Source organism: Triticum urartu, chromosome 5A (genome assembly GCF_056163025.1).
Source record: "Triticum urartu cultivar PI428250 chromosome 5A, HENAU_Tu73, whole genome shotgun sequence".
In the NCBI taxonomy this organism is placed as follows: domain Eukaryota; kingdom Viridiplantae; phylum Streptophyta; class Magnoliopsida; order Poales; family Poaceae; genus Triticum; species Triticum urartu.
In genome coordinates, this window is record NC_141877.1 from 60864977 (window position 1) to 60884519 (window position 19543).

A 19543-nucleotide genomic window follows, 5' to 3' on the forward strand; every position below is an offset into this window, starting at 1 on the left:
CGTTAAAATAGTAACATTTGCAACTACAACAGGCACATCCTCACAAATACCGACAGGTATAGCAGTTGATTTATCAGCCATTTGCAAAGATATTTCAGTAGGTGTCAACTTATTCAAATCAAGTCTACGATATAAAGAGAGAGGCATAACACTAACCGCGGCTCCAAGATCACATAAAGCAGTTTTAACATAGTTTCTTTTAATAGAGCATGGTATAGTGGGTACACCAGGATCTCCAAGTTTCTCTGGTATTCCACCCTTAAAAGTATAATTAGCAAGCATGGTGGAAATTTCAGCTTCCGATATCTTTCTTTTATTTGTAATAATATCTTTCATGTACTTAGCATAAGGATTGGTTTTGAGCATATCAGTTAATCCCATACGCAAAAAGATAGGTCTAATCATTTCAGCAAAGCGCTCAAAATCCTCATCATCCTTTTTCTTGGATGGTTTGGGAGGAAAAGGCATGGGTTTCTGAACCCAAGGCTCTCTTTCTTTACCATGTTTCCTAGCAACAAAGTCTTTCTTAACATAACATTGATTCTTTGATTGTGGGTTATCAAGATCAACAGCAGGTTCAATTTGTATGTCATTATCATTACTAGGTTCAGCATCATCATGAACATTATTATTAGCATTATCACTAGTTTCAGGTTCATTACCAGATTGAGTTTCAGCATCAGAAATAGAAATATCATTTGGATTCTCAGGTGTTTCAACAATAGGATCAGTAGAAGCATGCAAAGTCTTATCATTTTTCTTTTTCTTCTTTTTAGAAGAACTAGGTGCATCTATATTATTTCTCTGAGAATCTTGCTCAATTCTCTTAGGGTGGCTTTCAGGATACAAAGGTTCCTGAGTCATTCTAACAGTTCTAGTAGCCACTCTAACAACATTATCATTATCTTTACTATTCAATTCATTGAGCAAATCATTTTGAGCTTTAAGTACTTGTTCTACTTGAGTGGTAACCATAGAAGCATGTTTACTAATAAGTTTAAGTTCACCTATAACTTTAGCCATATAACCACCCAATTGTTCAAGCATATTTGAATTGTATTTCAATTGTCTACCAAAATAAGCATTAAAATCTTCTTGCTTAGCCATAAATTTATCAAACTCATCTAAGCAAGGGCTAGCAAACTTAGTAAACGGGATTACAGCTTTATCATATCTATAGAGAGAATTTACCTTTACTACCTGTGTCGGGTTATCAAGACCATGAGTTTCTTCAATAGGTAATTAATTAAGATTATATGTTTCTTCAACAGGCGGTAAATTAAGACCGTGTATTTCTTCAATAGGAGGTAAATTCTTAACATCTTCAGCTTTAATACCTTTTTCTTTCATAGGTTTCTTTGCCTCTTGCATATCTTGAGGACTGAGAAATAGAATACCCCTCTTCTTCGTAGTTGGTTTAGGAATAGGCTCGGGAATTGGCTCCGGAGGTGTCCAATTATTTTCATTTGTCAACATTTTATTCAATAGAATTTCAGCTTCATCCGGTGTTCTTCCCCTAAGAACAGAACCAGCACAACTATCCAGGTAATCTCTGGAGGCATCGGTTAGTCCATTATAAAAAATATCAAGTATTTCATTTTTCTTAAGAGGATGATCACGCAAAGCATTAAGTAATTGGAGAAGCCTCCCCCAAGCTTGTGGGAGACTCTCTTCTTCAATTTACACAAAATTATATATATCCCTTAAAGCAGCTTGTTTCTTATGAGCAGGGAAATATTTAGCAAAGAAGTAATAAATCATATCTTGGGGACTACGCACACAACCAGGATCAAGAGAATTAAACCATATCTTAGCATCACCCTTTAACGAGAACGGAAATATTTTAAGGATATAAAAGTAACAAGTTCTCTCATCTTTACTGAACAAGGTGGCTATATCATTCAATTTAGTAAGATGTGCTACAACCGTTTCAGATTCATAACCATGAAAAGGATCAGATTCAACCAAAGTAATTATATCAGGATCAACAGAGAATTCATAATCCTTATCAGTAACAAAGATAGGTGCAATAGCAGAAGCAGGGTCAGGTTTCATTCTAGCATTTAGAGATTGCTTACTCCATTTAGCTAATAATCTTTTGAGTTCATTTCTATTTTGGCAAGCTAAAATAGCTAAAGAAGCTTCTTGATAAAAAACATAACCCTTAGGAATAACAAGTGATTCTTCATCATCACTTTCATTAGTATCCTCAGATTCAATATTTTCAATCTCTCTAGCCCTAGCAAGTTGTTCATCAAGAAAATCACTATGTGGCATAGTAGTATCAGGCATAGAGATAGTTTCATCATAAGTATCATGCATAGAAGAAGTGGCATCATCAATAACATGCGACATATCAGAACGAATAGCAGATGCAGGTGTAGGTGTCACAAACTTACTCATAACAGAATGTGAATCAAGTGCAGAGCTAGATGGCAGTTCCTTACCTTCCCTCGTAGTTGAGGGATAGATCTTGGTTTTTGGATCTCTCAAGTTCTTCATAATGATAAGAAGATATATATCCCAAGTGACTCAAAGAATAGAGCTATGCTCCCCGGCAACGGCGCCAGAAAATAGTCTTGATAACCCACAAGTATAGGGGATCGCAACAGTTTTCGAGGGTAGAGTATTCAACCCAAATTTATTGATTCGACACAAGGGGAGCCAAAGGATATTCTCAAGTATTAGCATTTGAGTTGTCAATTCAACCACACCTGGAAACTTAATATCTGCAGCAAAGTGTTTAGTAATAAATTAATAAGATAGTAGTGATAACGATAACAAAAGGTAATAGTAGTAAAAGTAATGTTTTTGGTATTTTGTAGTGATGATAGCAATAGAAACGGAAAAGTAAATAAGCGAAGAAAAATATGTGGAAAGCTCGTAGGCAATGGATCGGTGATAGAGAATTATGCCGGATGCGGTTCATCATGTAACAGTCATAACCTAGGGTGACACAGAACTAGCTCCAGTTCATTGATATAATGTAGGCATGTATTCTGAATATAGTCATACGTGCTTATGGAAAAGAACTTGCATGACATCTTTTGTCCTACCCTCCCGTGGCAGCGGGGTCCTTACGGAAACTAAGGGATATTAAGGCCTCCTTTTAATAGAGAACTGGAATAAATCATTAACACATAGTGAATACATGAACTCCTCCAACTATGGTCATCGCCGGTAAGTATCCCGATTATTGTCACTTCGGGGTTAACGGATCATAACACATAATAGGTGACTATAGACTTGCAAGATAGGATCAAGAACACTCATATATTGATGAAAACATAATAGGTTCAGATCTGAAATCATGGCACTCGGGCCTTAGTGACAAGCATTAAGCATAGAAAAGTCATAGCAACATCAATCTCAGAACATAGTGGACACTAGGGATCAAAACCTAACAAAACTAACTCGATTACATGATAGATCCCATCCAACCCATCACCGTCCAGCAAGCCTACCATGGAATTACTCATGCACGGTGGTGAGCATCATGAAATTGGTGATGGAGGATGGTTGATGATGACGATGGCAACGGATTCCCCTCCCCGGAGCCCCAAACGGACTCCAGATCAGCCCTCCCGAGAGGTTTTAGGGTTTGGTGGCGGCTCCATATCGTAAAACGCGTTGATTTCTTCTCTCTGGTTTTTTTCTCCCCGAAACTCAATATATGGAGGTGGAGTTGGAGTCGGAGAGGCAACAGGGGGCCCACGAGGTAGGGGGGCGCGCACGAGGGGGGCAGGCGCCCCCCCAGCCTCGTGGAGAGACGGTGGGCCCTTGGCCTTCATCTTTGGCAGGTATTTTTCTTATTTTCTAAAAAGTGGCTCCGTGAAGTTTCAGGTCATCCCGAGAATGTTTGCTCCTGCACATAAATAACACCATGGTAATTCTGCTGAAAACAGCATCAGTCCGGGTTAGTTCCATTCAAATCATGCAAGTTAGAGTCCAAAACAAGGGCAAAAGTGTTTGGAAAAGTAGATACGTTGAAGACGTATCAGATCGATACCCATTTTTCGCACTGTATCCTGATAGAGCAGGTTCAGGCTGCTGCCGCCATCCATAAGGACTCGATTGAGGTCAAATCCGTCGATGATGGGGTCTAGGACCAGTGCGGCGGATCCGCCATGACGGATGCTAGTGGGGTGGTCCCTGCGATCAAAGGTGATCGGGCAAGCAGACCATGGGTTGAACTTTGGGGCGACGGGCTCCATTGCATAGACGTCCCTTAGTGCATGCTTCCGCTCCCTCTTGGGAATGTGGGTTGCGTATATCATGTTCACCGTCTTCACTTGTGGGAGGAACCCCTTTTGCCCTCCTGTGTTCGGCGGCCGGGGCTCCTCCTCGTCATCACTATGCAGCCCCTTGTCCTTGTTTTTGGCGTTTAACTTTCCGGCTTGCTTGAACACCCAGCATTCTCTGTTGGTGTGATTGGCTGGCTTGTCGGGGGTGCCGCGGATTTGACACGAGCGGTCCAGTATGCGATCCAAACTGGACGGAGCCGGAGTACTTCTTTTAAATGGCTTTTTCCGCTGACCGGATCTAGAGCCTCTGAATACGGCATTGACTGCTGTATCTTCTGTTTTATCACTGTTATTGTGGCGCTTTGGTCTATCTATTACGACGTTGCCTACCATTTGCATCTTTGGTATCTGAAGTGCCCGGATTCCTCAATGTGTTGTTGCTGCGAGCCAGCCAGCTATCCTCGCCCACGCAAAAGCGGGTCATGAGTGTTGTGAGGGCTACCATAGATTTCGGCTTCTCCTGGCCAAGGTGGCGAGCCAGCAATTCGTCATGGATGTTATGCTTGAATGCCGCTAGGGCCTCTGCGTACGGACGGTCGACAATTTGGTTTTTCTTAGTCAGGAATCGTGTCCAGAATTATCTGGCCGATTCCCCTGGCTACTGGGTTATGTGGCTCAAGTCGTCAGCATTCGGTGGCCGCACGTAAGTGCCCTGGAAGTTGTCCTGGAATGCGTCTTCCAGAACCTCCCAACTGCCTATGGAGTCTGCTCGCAAGCTGTTCAGCCAATGCTGCGCTGGTCCTTTGAGTTTTAGTGGGAGGTACTTGATGGCATGTAGATCATCGCCGTGAGCCATGTGGATGTGAAGGAGGAAATCCTCAATCCATATAGCGGGATCTGTTGTGCCATCGTATGATTCGATATTTACAGGTTTGAAACCCTCCGGGAATTCATGATTCATAACTTCATCGGTGAAGCATAGGGGGGGTGCGGCGCCTCTATGCCGGGCTATATCCCGACATAGTTCGTATGAGTCTTCTTTGCTGTATTCGGCCCGGCCGGATTTACTCTTGGTGTATCCGACACGACGATCATCGTCCCGTGTTGGCGCGCGTGCCCGTGACCCGTATATTGACCTTGCGATTTTTGCCTTACTGTCCAATACGTCTCGTAGGTCCCATGTGTTGCCCAGGGCCTTAGTATTTTTGATTGAGTGGCGGCGGGGTGCCGGCTGAACTTCAGGCTCAAACGCCTCTCTGGCTCGACCACGTAGTGGCCAGTCAGCCGCATCGTACACTGGTTAATGAGGTTCCAATGCTTCATCCTCGAGGTGAGGTAGCAACCTGCGTTTTGGGTAACTCTTGGAGGGGCGCTCGAGTTCGTACTCCTCTGCCGCAAGGACTTCGGTCCATCTGTTTGCTAGCAAGTCTTGATCAGCTTGAAGCTGTTGCTGCTTTTTCTTCAGGCTGTTTGCCGTGGCCATAAGCCGGCGCTTGAAGCGCTCTTGCTCGACGGGGCCCTCAGGCATGATAAATTCTTCGTCGCTGAGGCTCGCCTCGTCTTCGGAGAGAGGCATGTAATTGTCCTCCTCTGGTTCTCCATCTGCTGCCCGCTCTGGAGGGCTAGCTTGTTCATCCTCCGGCTCTACATCATGCTGGAGGGGATTGTTGTTGTCTTCGGCACTATCCGGAGTGTTATTATCTCCTGTGCCGGTATTACTACTTTTGCTGTGGCGGGACTTAGAGTGGCGCCGCTGACGTCGGTGCTTGGGTTGCTTCTTGGAGGGGTCATCCTCCGTTGTCTCGTCGCTATTGCCTTCTTTGGGGGTGTCCACACTACTAGGAAAAGGCTTATACATAGAAGTTCACCAGTAGCGTGTGTTTATGGCCCAACGCTACTAGTAGTTAGTAGTAGCGCTAGCTAGAAAGAGCGCTACTGGTATACGTTAGCAGCAGCGCTTGTTATATAAACCCGCGCTACTACTAAGTGTAACACACCACAATATCTGATCAATAAATATTAGCAATGCTTGTCGGCCAACCAGCGCTACTGTTAGTTCTGGATCTATAGCGCCTGTTGGTATAAACGCGCTACTGCTATTTTTTCTATCTATAAAATTTTACCAGTAGCGTGTTTTTTTATCCCGCGCTATAGGTAGTGCACCACCAGCCGTAGATATTTTGCAAGCTGCCATAGCAGTAGCGCGCATAGGAGACCCGTGCTACTGCTATGCCCGCCACCCACCTACCACCTTTCCCCTCCTTCCTCCCTTTTCTTCTACCTTCCCCTTCCTTTCTCCCCCTTTTCTGGCACCTTGCTTGTTCCAATGCTCCCCCTCCACCACCCCTCCATTAGAGCCCTCCCTTCCCCTCTTCTTTGCCCTTCCATCACCCCCCTCTTCTTTGCTCCTGCACCACCCCTCCATTAGAGCCCTCCCTTCCCCTCTTCTTTGCCCTTCCATCACCCCCCTCTTCTTTGCCCCTCCACCACACCCCTCCATTAGAGCCCCCTCCCTCCCCCTCTTCTTTGCCCACCACCACCCCCCTCTTCTTTGCCCTCCACCACCACCCCCTCCATTAATGCCCTCCCTCCCCCTCTTCTTTTCCCTCCACCACCCCCTTCCATTAATGCCTTCCCTCTTCTCCTCTCCCTAGCTAGCTAGCTAGTTAGAGCTATATATCTATAGAGCTACTAGGTAATGGAGAAGAAAGGTGCTCGATATCCCTCTCGACACATAGGTGAGCAAAAAAAGTGTTTGTGTGGATAGGACCGAAACTATATATATATATATATATATATATATATATGGGCGATATGAGAATATACCAAATTGTGTGTGGCATAATTTGGGTTGCCTACATTGTGTATTTGATGAAATAATGTGGGTGACATGAGTTGCCTATGTTTTGCCGAATTGTTGATTCAATTCCGTTTCGGTGAATTTCGGGCAAACTCAATATGTCCTATGTTTAGGGAAGGTCATGCCGAATGTTTGTATGAATTTGATCCATGCATGCATATATACGTGGTTATAATATTTGCTCCGCCCGTAGGTGATCATGAAGGTCAATGGAAGGAAGGTGGAAAGATACTGGAAATCCTTTGTGGATGACATGTATGAAAAAAGACTAAAGGATGTTTTATGTCCATGTCAAAAATGCAAAGGAAGAGTCAGGCTCGACCCCTTTCAGGGTGGTAAATTCAAGGCGCACCTACTCATGCATGGTTTCATGCATGGCCATACTCAGTGGATAAGTGAAGATGATGATGATGATGATGATGATGATGATGATGATGATGATGATGATGAGGATGTTGACGGGGTAGGAAATAACTACATGGGGCCACCAGACGAAGAGATGACCGATTATGTGCCCGAAGAGGAAGACGGCCTCAGAAATGTCGATGGCGAAGAGGCAGTTCAAGGCGGAGAAGACGCGGACATGCCACTGTCTTCGTCGCTACTAAGTTCAGCCATGAGGGACCCGCATGTTCGAGACTTGCTTCGCAAGAAGACGACTAGCGACAGAGCTGCTTCTAGAGAGGAGGCCAAACTGGCGCAACTCGAGGTAGACTCGATGACTCCTTTGTATGATGGTTGCAATAATCCCGAGGTGACCCGCTTGAGTTTCACACTAGAACTTCTAAAGATGAAGGCAAAAAACAAATGGACAGATACAAGCCTGGATGAGCTTCTGAAGTACCTAAAGAAGGTTCTTCCCGCGGGAAGCCTGTGTCCTACTAGTGTCGAGGAGGAAAAGAAAATCGTGTGCCCTCTTGATCTGCCACATATTAGATATCACACATGCATCAATGATTACATCATATATCGGAACGAGCACGCGGAAAAAACCATCTGTCCAAAGTGCAATGCTTCACGATATAAAAAGGCCGGAAAGAAACCTCCACGGAAAGCTGTATGGTACTTTCCGATCACTCCGCATCTACAACGGTATTTCGTAGATCCTAAGGAAGCAAAGCTTATGCGCTGGCACGCGGAGAGGGTGAAGCCAGATGAAGGAGATGAGCCGAAGCTGAGACACCTCGTAGATGCTAGCCAGTGGAGAGCATTAAATGCTGAATTTTATTTTTTCGCAAATGATCCAAGGAACATCGTGCTTGGCGCTAGTAGTGATGGCATGAATCCATTTGGCAACCGGAACACCAATCATAGCACATGTCCCGTGTTTGTATGGATGTACAACCTCCCCCCCTGGTTGTGCATGAAGGAAAAATACATACACATGGCTATGCTTATTCAAGGGCCGAGACAACCGGGAGATGATATAAATCTGTATCTCGAGCTACTGAAAGAGGAGTTACAGACCTTATGGACAACGCTGGCCAAGACATGGGATGCAAGCAAAGGAGAGTATTTCTACATGAGAGCCGCGCTGATCACGATGGTGCAGGACTATCTCGGTTACGGCTATCTCTCCGGCCAGGTGTGCCACGGATATTGCGGATGCACGAGGTGCATGGATGATACAACTTCTCTGCAGCTATCGAAAGATGGCGGGTCTTCGAAAATCGTGTACATGGCATTGAAGATGGCTCGAGAAGGATGACCCATGGAGAAAGCATGGAGATCTATTCAATGGTAAGGCTGAGAATCGAGGTCCTCCACGTAAGCATAGCGGTGCAGAAATATATGAGTTATTGAAGAACTGGAAAGAGTGCCCCTCGCCGGGAAAGACGAAGAAAAAGGCGCCGGAGCCCCTGCTGAAGGTATGGAAGACGAGATCTATTTTCTGGGACTTGGAATACTGGCCCATACTAGACACGCCTCATAGCCTTGATCAAATGCATATCACAAAAAATATCCTTGAGAGTTTGGTTGGAACATTGATGAACATGCCCGAGAGGTCCAAGGATGGGCCGAAGGCAAGAAAAGACTTGGAATTTTTGAAAATCAGGAAAGATCTCCAAATGCCCAAGACTGTGAGACGGACACGGGGACAGAAGATAGGGGCAAAGAAGTAAACAAGAAGGAAGAACAATATTGCCCCCCCTCTTGATTCACCTTAGATCCGAAGGAGGTCAATCAATTGTTCAAGTGCCTTGCCGGAATCAAAGTTAGTTCCGGATACTGTGGGAAGATAAGAAGATATCTGGACACTAAGAAAAAAAGGTTCAGTGGGATGAAGTCTCACTACTGTCATGTGATGATGACGCAGTTACTCCCGGTTGCACTTAGAGGGATTATGGACACACATGTGCGTGAGGCGCTTACTGACCTATGCCACTTTTTTGATGCTATCTCTCAAAAGTCGATCAGTGTGTACTTCCCACCCGCGTTCTTTGATGTCATGGTGCATCTATGTGTCCACATCGTGGACGACATCATCGACCTAGGGCCGACATTCCTGCATAGCATGATGCCGTTCGAGAGGATGAATGGGGTCATCAAAGGATTCGTTCGTAACATGTCCCATCCAGATGGAAGCATATCCCAGGGATATCTGACCAAAGAGTGCATCTCTTTCTATGAGAGTTATCTGACCAAAGACCGTGTTGTTGGTTTTCCCGTCAACAAGCACTGTGGAAGGCTCGAAGGCGAAGGTCACACCAACGGTCATAGGGATGTGAATGTGTTACGCTCGGGCCGACAAAACGACATTGACAGGGCAAACTTAGTAGTGCTACAACACCTAGATGTGCTAGAAGATTTCGTGACACTGCACAAAGAGACCATCACAAAGAAATACCGTGACCGTGGGGTGCACACGACGGACACTGAAGTTATTAGAGAGCACAACTCCACTTTCGTGCATTGGTTCAAAGAGCGAGTTCTGGCTAATCCCCCGGAAGAGGGTTGTCCGAACGGAACACTCATATACGCCTTAGCACATGCCCCCTTGACCAACCTCGTGACTTATCAAGCATACGATATCAAAGCATACACGTTCTACACGGAGGAGAAAGATATAAACAGTGATGGCCAAAACTCAGGGGTGACGATGGAAGCCATGACCGGGAATGTAATTGAAAGATATTACGAAAGGGTCGAAGAGAAATGGGAGCTTAACTACTCTGGATTGCATTGCGCGACGATGTTCCGTGTCAGATGGGCTAAGAATGGACACAGAGAAAACCGACATTTCACTACCATGTGTATACCCGACTCCGATGATAGCGGTACCATCAACGCCATCGCCAAAAATGAGCCATGGGTACAAGCTAAAAACGTGACACAATGTTTCTTCATAACTGATCCGATCAATCCCAGCCGTGTTGTCGTGAGGAGAAGCAAAAGGAGCATCGCCGGAATGGATGGAGTTGCCGACGAGGAAGACTATGACCAGTACGGTGATCCGATGAGGGAAGATGATGCTGATGAAGATGAAACATATGTCAAAAGAAGAATGAAGACTACATTAACTACAAAAGATCCTAATCCCTGGAGAAGGAAAAGTCACGACCATGGGCTCAATTATTCGACAACGAACAAAAGAGGGAAGAAGATCAGTCTGAAGCATCGTCGTCTCCCAAGCTGACAAACAAATTATTATCCGGAGGGTAACAGTGATATTGCTCTAACGACAGACCAAATTAAAGGAAGGAAAGTGCAAAAGAAAGATAAGAAAAAGAAAAGTGCAAATGAAAGAAACAGAAAAGGAAAGGAAGTTTTACAAAATGAAATGAAACGAAAAAGAAAAAGGAACTAATAAGTTGTGGAAAATGAAATGCAAGAAAAATAAAAAAATAAAAAGAAAAATACAAAAGAAAAAAGTTAGCAGTAGCGCGTTTTATCCTAGGAAGCGCTATAGCTAAGAAAAAGAAAAAATTAAAAAAAACTAGCAGTAGCGGGTTTTTTCTGGACAAGCGCTATAGCTAACTTAGCTATAGCGCGTTTTGCTAACAAGCGCTATAGCTAATTTAGCTATAGCACCGGTCCGCTAGCCCCCCCTTACTGTCTCTCTCACTCGCACCGCTCGTTGATCCCCTCTAACGCCACCGCCGACGCCAGCCCCGCCCCGCCTCAACCCCATCCCGCTTCGGTATGCCCCCCGCACCCTCTTCCTTCCTCTCCGACCCCTCAGCCCTGGCTCTCTCTCTGACCCCCTCCCACTCTCTGCAGATCAGCGACCCCGGCGACCCCGACGCCGGCCATCGACCCCGACCCCTTCAGCGCCTCCCTCCGTGAAGCAGCCGGCAACGCCCAGCAACGCCAGCGAGCACTAGACAGGTTAGTGCTAGTTAGTGTTAGTTAGCTTAATTTGCTTAATTTGCTCTTAGTGTTAGTTAGTGTTAGTTAGCTTAATTTGGTATTAGTGCTAGTTAGTTAATTGCTATTAGTGTTAGTTAGTGTTAGTGTTAGCCCAGTGATAGTTAGTTAGTGTTAGTTAGCTTAATTTGTTGTTAGTGTTTGTTTTTAAATGGAAATGGAAATGAAAATTACAGTTTTTGAAAATTAGCTTATGTAGTTGCTGTCCATTATGAAAATGAGGATTTTTAATGGAAGTGTTTGAAAATTTGGTCACTCTCTCTCTCTGCAGATTGAAGCTAGGGGCAGACCGACGAGGAGGAGAAGGACGCCCTCAACCCCCCTGGCCCCCTCTGCCCCAGCGACCCCGACCCCGAGGTGCGCCACCCCCTGTTCCCTCCCTCTTCATATGTCAACACATAATGATGCAAGGGGGAGTGTTCATAATGTGGCTGTTAAAGTGTTCATAATGATGCAATGGGTAGTGGAGCTGTTAGATTGGTTAATGAGCGGTTAGATTGGTATAGTTGATCTTTTTTGCATCAGTTGGGCAGCAATGTTCATGATTGTGTATATGTCAGTAGCAACAAAGTGACCTATGTTTTGCCGAAAATGTTGATTCATTTCCATTCCGGCAAATTTCAGGCACTCTATATGTGCACTTTCTAGCAAAGGTCATGCCGAATTTTTCCGTGAATTTCGGCATGACTTGTGCTAGAAAGTTGGACATATCGAGTGCTCGAGATTTGTCGCTCTGGGAATGAAACGACATTTCCGGTAAAACAAAGGTCACTTTTTTGTCATTATTCACTTTATTATATAAAGCTCGATAATTAAACCCCTATGACATTGAACCCTAGGAAACATGACCGACACCGATGAAGCCAGAGGTTCTCAGTCCCAATTAGGTCAAGCACACACCTACCTCGACTTTCTGGAGGATCTGGAGAGACAGGAAGCTGGGTGTCTGGACCGCCTTGTCATGACGGATGACGACGGTGGTGGCGCCGGTGCCGACACTGATGCCACCAACGACACCGGCACTGAGACTGGCATTGATGATGTTCCTAACTGCAGCACGGAAGGTGGGACCTCCCAAGCCAGTGAGGGACAGAAGGAAAAGAGGACACGACGCCCAAATGAGCTCGGCACTGGAAGAATGGTGGTCACGTGCGGTGGACCCTGGCGAGTTCGAGCCAATAGAGCCGCGAGAAGTGGCAGCGTGTTACGGCAACCAACTAGGATGCATCCTACAGGATACCTCTAACATCAACACCACAAAAATACGGAAGGATGAACATTTGAAGAAGATGCTTCTAACTAGGTTGCATGCAAGATTTCAGTTCCCCGGTCGGAATGACAATGTCGACCCATGGGATGATGAGGGCATGAAAAAAAATCAACAACAAGGCCCTAGGGAAGTTCAGCAATGCATTGAGCGCATGGAAAACTAGGGTGAAAAGGGCGATTCAAGTAGACCATGAAACCTACGCCGAGATTGTTGCAGACAATCCGAAAATTACGATAGAGGACTTTGAAAGGTTCAAGGAGACTTGCAATGAAGAAGCTGCCAAGGACGACTCGGAGAGAGGCAAGCAGCTGCAGGCAAAGAACATGGGGAACCACCGCCTTGGAAGTCGTGGTTACACGGGAAAGAGACCCGTGTGGGCTAAGGAGGACGCAGAACGTGAACGTCGGGGGATCCCAGACCCATTGGCTGAGTTCACCGACCAGCAGGAGCACGACTTCATCAGGGCCCGATTCTCGTGGGACCTCAAGAAAAAGATTTTTTTCACCGATGGGCCGACTAGGAAATTCATGAGATTACTGGTAATTATCCTTTTTACCACCTTACATATTAGGTTCTGATCAACGAAGTCTACTACATTCTAGTCGCATTCGTAAATGATTCACGGTCCATTTTGCAAAGAGAGCAACACAAGCTTGCGGCCGAGAGCAACTCGTCGACTCAGTCGACTCAGTCATCGGCGAAGTACAAGTGGGACACTCCTTTAAACCGGGCCATGAACATAATGATGGGACACCCGCCCGGCCAGCGACCGCAATATGGACGTGTGCATGGCGCCGGGGATGGGGCCACTTGGAAGTACTATTATAACGAGGACCCCGAGGCCAAAAGACAGAGAAAGAAGTTCAGTCAAGTGAGTATCGATGAGAAGGTGGCGCGGGCGATGCAGAAAGCAAAAGTTGAGACCAAAGCTGAGATGATCGCTGCCTGTAGAGATGATATGGTGGCTGCCTTTACAAGCTTGATTCCAACAGTGGTCACATGGGTGCAACAAAATCCAAACGCGCCACCAAGTGATTTTCCCATGCCCAGCTTCACTGGGAGAAACTCAATGAACACCGCACCCATACCCATACCTAGTATGGCAACTGCACCCGCACCTCCCACTACAAGAAATATGTCAACTTGTGACCAGCACTATTGGTCACTGAATGGTCACTGTTTTCAATTTGTGACCTTTTTGTGACCAAAAACATAAGGTCAAAAGCTGGCGGTCATAAACTGACTATAGCGACCTTTCTTCTTGAATGGTCGTAGACGTTTACGACCAAAATATGTCTATTGTGGCGTTTTGGTCACTAGCAGCCTCCCCAGGCCACGTAGGCATCCGATGTGGCAATCTGATGTGGCACAAGAATCAGCCGGGTCCAATTCAGCGTTTTACATGGGCCTACCCCAACAATTCGGCCTTTCTATATTTTTTTCCTGTGCTTTTATTAGCTACATGGGCCTGGCCCAAGAATTCGACCTTTTTATTTTCTAGGCCATGGCCTTTTTATTTTAATTTTTCCAAAAGATGAGCCCACTAGTGAGATGGGACCCAGTTGTTAGGTTCTAACAAGTGGGTCCCAGTTGTCACTGTTATATTCTTCAGATCTCAATTTTCCAGTAAATAAATAACAATATTTAAATCCGAACAGAGAGAAAACAAAATGCTTCAAACAGAGCACAACTAATCAGGAAAAATATGGTACACATCACGAATACAATCAGAAAGAGGAAACTTGGCACATTATTACAATCAAACTTGTTCATCCTGGTAACACAGCAAGGATGGTTCATCCTGGTAACACATTATTACAGAAAAATATGCTTCACATCAAGTTTACAATAAAAAAATGTTCACATCAGGTAACACAACTATCATAGTATAACTAGCTCCAATGCTTCTCCCAACTTGTTCATCCTGGACATGACGACAAAACATGAATGAAGGCCAGCATCTGCAAGTTATCAAGAAAAATGGTTAGAACAAGCAAAATGTGACATTTTTACCATTTAAGCATAGAAGAACAGGGTCAACAACATTTCGATCTTTGAAAATGAACCAGGATTTCAATCTTTGAACAGCAAAAAATTGATACAGTAGATCATTTGCGGTTTAAAACAACCCCTAAGGAGAGACATGTTGACACATTCATTTGGCAACATCTGTAGAAATTGAACCTCGTAAACATGCAATGTGCAATTTGTATCTCAAAGAAGTATACATACTTATCAGGTTTAATTAGCACATAAACATGCAATGTGGAATTTGTATCTCAAAGAAGTATATATACTTATCAGGTTTAATTAGCACACAGAAGCCAAATGCTAGTAGCTCATAATTAGTACACAAGACAGGATTCAACAAAGTAAACAAGAAGGTGGCTACAGTACAAAACTAAGCTCATCACACAGAATAAAATGATATTAAAAGTAAGCTCAGCATAAGCATGAGTTTTTTTGGCACCACCAGATCAAACATAGCAACGCCAGAATAATCATATGAATCATCATTTTCTCAGACCATCTTCCAAGTGCAACTACTTCATCATTCTAGCTAAATTAAGATGTTAAATGACTAAAGCTAGAAGTATGCTACAATCATATGGTACTGGTTAAAAAATGTGACTAGAGGACTACACTTGAACACATCACGTGCAATGCCTACTAGAAGGAGCAAGTGTATAGAAGAAAACAAACATTAGACAGGCTGGCCATCAGTCTTTAAAACCTTGATTTTGTATTCCTCAAAGAGAATCTCAGGAATATGTTGTTGTAGCATCATCTGACCAGCCAATCCATCATTAACACACGTGCACACACAGAGCAGAGAACGATTTGAAATCAAGTGCAAGAATTGCAGTAGCACATACAACTAGCATGTTACAGTTTGTGGGTGATGGGGAAAATGCATGTGAAGTGCATAAATCACAGAGGGGTGTGTACAATACACACCATCTTTGACAGCAAGCAAAGTGTTTTCATGGTCAAATATAAAGATTGCATTAAGAAAAGTGTTTTCAATTTTTCGACAGAATAGACACTGCAAGAATAGCATACTTCTATGCTGAGTCTAACAGAACAAGGTCCTGCAAAGAACTAGGACTAAACAGACTACTGTAGTATCAATTAACTCGCACATGATTAAAAAAACTCAACATAGTGTGGCAGAGTATTGAGGTGTTGGGTAATTCTTCAGTGAGCTAACAAAATCAGCATGTTCCAGTCAGTTCCGAATCCACATATGTGTCCAGCAAAACTGAAAACCAATCGCATACTCGCTGGGATTCGGATTTAAGTACTACTAGTAGGAAGGAGCATATATACCTGCTGCAGGATCGGATAGGGAGAATGTTGTGTGGCTTATCCCGGCAGTTGGGCAACCGCAGCAGGTCATTGAACTCGGGGGTCTTGGCGATCAAATCCTTGGCGATCTCCGCAGCCCTGTTCCTCACGAGTTGCCAGTCGATGGCGGCCCTGTATCAGAGGAAGAGATGTTCAAAACCTGAAGTTTTATCTATGCTACACGCTCACACGTACAGACGTACTTGCATGTAGAACCCCTCAGAATAATGGAACACGGTTGGAAAAAATATGAGTCACCTGAGCTTCTCGTTGCGGTGCAAGGCCGAGAGCAAGCGGGTGCGCCTGACGGCGCAGGAGGGGGCGTTGGGATGGAGTGGATGGTTCTGTGCAGATTGATGAAGCTGAAGAGGAGCCTCCCCTCCTCGCCGAGCATCGCGTCGACCTTGGGCACGAAGCGGACGACGTACTTGATGGCGTCGTCCCACTGGCCCTGCCTCGCGAGGCGCTGCAGGTGGTCCACGCTGAAGAACACGGTCGTCTCATGGAGCAACCTGGATCAAGCGCGTATGTGCAAAGGATTGATCTCAGACCAAATCAAATCGAAGCAATCTGCATATGGAATTAAAAAAGGATGCGAATCAAGCCGGGGAGCGACTGACCAGTGGGCGAAGAACTCGACGACGGCGAACTGCTCCCGCGAGGCCGTGAGGAAGGCGCCCAAGCTGGTGGGGTTGAGTTCCACGGCGTCGTCCCCCTGTGCGGCGGCCCCGGCCCCCGCCTCGTCGCCGACGCCCAGCGACCGAAGGGCATCCGTGCGCCCTGCAAGGGGGGAGGCGACAGCAGGAACGAGGAGGAGGACTCGCGCCATCGCGGAGGCCATGGGATGGGCAAGGAGCTGGATCTCACCGGTCCGGCGCGGCGGGGATCCGGCGATCCGTCTCGCCACATCCGTACATCTCGGGAGGAAGGGAGGTCGCCGGTGGGGGTGGTAGTCGGCCAGCGGCGGGATTGGAGAGGAATCGGGGGAGCGAGAGGAATTGAATGGATCACCAACCAAGGAGGGAAGGGGAGGTTGAGGCCATGGTTGTGGTCGCCGACGGTGTTGAAGTGGTGAATGCCGCCACGGGAGAGAGAGAGGGGACGCTAGAGAGAGGTGGCCATGGCGTTGATCTAGGTTTTCGGCGTGCAGAGAAGTAGAGGGTGGAGTGGAAGGCGGAGGTGAGAGGTCGCCGGCGGGTATGAAGTAGAGGATGTCACCAGGGCAGTCGAGGAGTGGGGGAGGAGGTCACCGGCGGGGATGGGGACGGGTTTGCGGGAGTGGAGATCGGCAGCGGGGCCGGGTTTGGGGTTGCGGGAGGGGAGAGGATGGATCTGGGGGACCGAGGGGGGGGAGTGAGTGAGTGAGTGGGGGTGGCGGCGGGTGGGGATCTGGGGGATCGAGGGGAGGGTGGGTGGGTGGGTTAGGGTTTTTGACTCTCGGGAGAAGCTCCACCGTTGGATGGATGCGTGACGAATGGCTCAGATTGTGTCCAATTTGGTGATCCGCGTGAAAGCTATCCCTCGCGTCTCATTGGCCGGCTATCTCACACTTGAATCTCAAAATTTTGGACCCAAAACTTAAAAAAAATAAACATAACAACGACATATTTGTCAAAATGATCTCTTTTTTTCATAAGTGTGCATCTTAGAATGGCAAACGATGCCATAGTTCGACGGCTTTTATTTACTTTGCACAAAAAGATAATTTTCCAATTTTCGAGTGCATAAAAAGATTTTTTTTTGTGAAGAAGCTACCAAATATTTGTTCCAAAATAGCACAACTCCATTTTTCAAAAATATTAGACCACATTTTATGTAAAATTGACCAAATAGTTACATGTCAAAGGCTTTTGATCCACCTCTTATAAAAAAACAAATTTCGTCCATTCAGTAGGAAGCGGGGAAAATTTGAACAAAAATTTGTTCAAATGATTTCATATTGTGCACCAGGGTGCATATTGGAATGGCAGACAATGTTGCCTAAGGAAGTTTTCGTTTTCTTTGGACGAAAAAATCATTTTCCATTTTTCGAGTGCCCAAAATGAGTTTTTTTTTGTGAATAACCTACCAAATAATTGTTGCAAATTTGGACCAAATAATTTTTGTAAAATACTAGGCCATATTTTATGCACAATTGACCAAATGGTTGGGTGTCACAAGTGTTGATCCACCTCTGGTGAAAAAGACAAATTTCCACCGATTCAGCTGGAAGCGGATCAAATTTGAACTGCAGCTGCCTCATAGTTTGCTCTTTATTTTTCCCAAAAGTCATTTCTAGGTACATAAGTACCTATTTAATCAGAGAAACACAAAAAAAATACAAGATTCAACCATTAGCTAGGAACGGTCATTCCCGCCGTTTTGACCGCATTTTGAATCGGGCATAAAAAATTCAAAAAAAAATCAAAAAATTGGGAAACCTTCGCATTGTGTCATCATATGTGGCCAAGTTCCCAGGAAAAATAACAAACTTGTAATACGACAATTATTTTAAAAAAGTGTTCTCAGAAATGAGCTATCATGCATGAAGATTCGTGGCTTTCAAGCCAAAATGATCAATCTTATGGCCACACTCATGGCATAGTTTGTTCAAATGATCTCATATTGTGCACAAGGGTGCATATTGGAATGGCAAACAATGTTGCCTAAGGGACTTTTTATTTTCTTTACAAGGAAAATTCATTTTCCATTTTTTGGGTGCCCGAATTGAGTTCTTTTTGTGAAGGACCTACAGTATATTTGTTGCAAAATTGGACCAAATCAATTTTATAAAATACTAGGCCATATCTGATTCACAATTGACCAAATGGTTGGGTGTTAAATGCCTTGATCCACCTCTGGTGAAAAAGACAAATTCCCGCCGATTCAGCTGGAAGCGGGTCAAATTTGAACTGCAGTTGCCTCATAGTTTGCTCTTTATTTTTTCAAAAAATCATTTCTAGATACATAAGTATCTATTTAATAAGGGGAACATCAAAAGTTTTCCAAGATTCAACCACTAGCTAGGAACGGTCAAACCGGCCGTTTTGACCGCATTTTGAAACGGGCATAAAAAATTCAAAAAAATCAAAAATTTGGAAAACCTTCGCATTGTGTCATTATATGTGACCAAGTTTTCAGGAAAAATAATAAACTTGTAATACGGCAATTATTTTAAAAAAGTGTTCTCAGAAATGATCTATCATGCGTGAAGATTCATGGCTTTCAAGCCAAATGATCAATCTTATGGCCACATTCATGGCATAGTTTGTTCAAATGATCTCATATTATGCACAAGGCTGCATATTGGAATGCCAAACAATGTTGCCTAAGGGACTTCTTATTTTCTTTGCACGAAAAATTCATTTTCCATTTTCTGAGTGCCCGAATTGAGTTCTTTTTGTGAAGGACCTAGCATATATTTGTTGCAAAATTGGACGAAATCATTTTTATAAAATATTAGGCCATATTTAA

At 44.8% G+C, this 19543-nt stretch overlaps 1 non-coding gene across 1 annotated transcript; it reads right to left on the reverse strand.

Annotated features, from left to right (window-relative positions):
- Positions 1-15456: 15456 nt before the first annotated feature.
- Positions 15457-15536, reverse strand: LOC125511716 (small nucleolar RNA SNORD36). The gene has a single exon (XR_007285074.1). It is a non-coding gene; the product is annotated as a small nucleolar RNA SNORD36 (small nucleolar RNA).
- Between the last annotated feature and the right edge of the window lie 4007 nt (positions 15537-19543).